This window comes from Papilio xuthus, unplaced genomic scaffold, assembly GCF_000836235.2.
Source record: "Papilio xuthus unplaced genomic scaffold, Pxut_1.1 DF827135.1, whole genome shotgun sequence".
NCBI classification, from domain to species: domain Eukaryota; kingdom Metazoa; phylum Arthropoda; class Insecta; order Lepidoptera; family Papilionidae; genus Papilio; species Papilio xuthus.
In genome coordinates this window covers 66654-69073 of record NW_013531514.1, presented here as the reverse complement: position 1 = coordinate 69073, position 2420 = coordinate 66654, and the positions used below count along the sequence as shown (strand labels likewise).

Sequence of the window (2420 nt, the reverse complement as noted above, 5' to 3'; positions counted from 1 at the left end):
TGTGCGAAGTCAACCAACCCGCACTGTTCCAGGAAGGTTGACTAAGTCCTAGTCACCCCTTAACTTGGGTAGGCTCCGAGGATTGCTATGACCAATGTAACATCATGTTGGATGCACACAGAGCACAGAAATGACTGGACATTTAAAGATCAATAGGAGTAAATGCGAGTTAAAGATGGTCCGTTTAAATTGCTCTCTACCGATGTGTTTGTAATGGCAGCGGCAGTGTCGCCGCCGGCGGTGACGTCACAAAATAGAGATCCAGTTCGCTCGTTGGAAATTCCTTTGACATCTCCGCCCTCATGAATACACAACGAGCGCAGCGAACCCGTGACAACTTCGCTTCTTTCTCAATACACACGTAATAAAACGCTTTGCAAAAAATCCATTTATTATTACAGTCCACTTGCACACAATACACGACAACCGCAACGAGTATAATTTTTAAAAGTTCGTCACGTTTTTCTAATTTTCTATTTTAAAAACATAAGTTCCCAAGAAAGAAATTTAAGAGTGGTAGAACCCGCTTTAACATCTTCGCACGAATTGGCCAGGTTCGCCCGGTGAAATACCACCACCACACAGAAAACAGGCGTGAAGTGGAAGAAATTCCGCGTTTCGTCTGATGAGTGTTGTCCCGGAGGCCCAACCTCCCCCCCCCCTTTAATACAGCATGGCAGTGGGATTAAAAGAGAAAGTACCCCAGGGGGGTACCAAAACCCCTGGTTTTGGAGAATCCCCCTCCGCGCGCTTACGCCTGAACTCTCGCTTGGAGTCTGGGGGTAAGCGCGCGGGCCGCCCTGCGTATTCTGGGGGGGGGGCAACATTCCGCTCGCTCGCTGTAGAGGCCGGGGCAAACGAGGCCAGGCACTTCCACCCCCTGCCACCCACGCAGTGGACCTCTGCAATATCAGGGGACTCCATTCCAACTTGGAGGCCGTTCATTACCATCTCCGGACGGCCAAGCCGGCCTTGCTTTTTCTTACCGAGACACAGATATCCTCTCCGGCGGACACATCGTACTTATCCTGCCCCGGATACAGACTGGAACACTCCTTTTTGCCCCGGGCTGGGGTATGCGTGTACGTCAGAGAGGATGTCTGTTCTCGTCGCCTCAGCCTTCTTTGAAGGTAGGGACCTATCTCTTTTGTGGCTGCGCGTAGATGGCGATGTCCATCCACGGGTCTACGCGTGCCTCTATAGGTCCCATAGCGGTAATGCCGAAACAGACCGACTCATGGAGCAAGTCCAAACGGCTACAGATTCCGTTCTGGCACAGATCCCCTCCGCTGAAATCGTGGTACTTGGCGACTTCAACGCCCACCATGCCGATTGGCTTGGCTCTCGTACCACCGACCATGCGGGGAGATCTGTCCACGACTTTGCCTTGTCTTATGATCTGACGCAGCTGGTCGCCGCGCCCACGCGAATCCCTGATGTGGCAGATCATACGCCTTCCCTGTTGGACCTTCTGCTGACCTCTCATCCGGACAGCTATCAGGTTTCTGTCGACGCCCCCTTGGGCTCGTCGGACCACTGCCTGATCCGGACCTCAGTGCCTATCTCGGTTTGCCCACGGTTTAAACCGAATGGCTTTCGCCGAGTGTGGCACTACAGGTCAGCAGACTGGGATGAGATGCGGTCTTTTTTTGCATCCTACCCATGGGAGCGAGTTTGCTTCAGTCTGGATGATCCCGACGCTGTTGCCGACTCTGTCGCCGATGTGGTGCTTCAGGGGATGGATCTTTTTATTCCGTCTTCTGTTGTGCCCATCGGGGGCAGTTCTCGGCCCTGGTTTGGTAGGTCCTGCAAATTAGCCGCGCGCTACAAGCAGGATTGTTATCGAGCCTGGGCTGAGGCGTCAGCAGCTAGGGATGTAAATACCAGCCAGCTTAAAAGGAAGTATAACTCTGCCTCCAGGTCCTTCAAAAGAGTGATTGCTAAGGCAAAGTCAGAACACGTGGCCAGCATTGGTGAGAGGCTAGTGCACCTTCCTTCGGGAACTCGCGCGTTCTGGTCTCTTGCCAAGGCTGTCCAAGGGAACTTCTGTAAGCCGTCCCTACCATCTTTGCGCAGGGGGGACGACTCGTTGGCCCACACCGCAAAAGAGAAAGCCGATCTCCTGGGCTCTCTTTTTGCGGCCAACTCGACTCTGGATGACAAAGGTAACTCACCGCCGAAAGTCCCACGCGGCGAGACCTCCATGTCCGAAATCCAGTTTATCCAGAGATCAGTGCGAAAAGCGCTGCAATCTCTGGATATTCATAAGTCGAGTGGGCCTGACGGGATACGCCCCCTCGTGCTTAGGACTTGTGCTCCTGAGTTGGCACCGGTTTTAACGCGCCTGTTTCGGTTCTCCTACTCCCTAGGCATTGTCCCGAAGTCATGGAAGACTGCCATTATCCACCCGATCCCAAAAA

At 53.3% G+C, this 2420-nt stretch overlaps 1 pseudogene; it reads left to right on the top strand.

The window, feature by feature from the left end:
- The first annotated feature begins 673 nt into the window (after positions 1-673).
- Positions 674-2416, top strand: LOC106119590 (uncharacterized; annotated as a pseudogene).
- Positions 2417-2420: the final 4 nt, after the last annotated feature.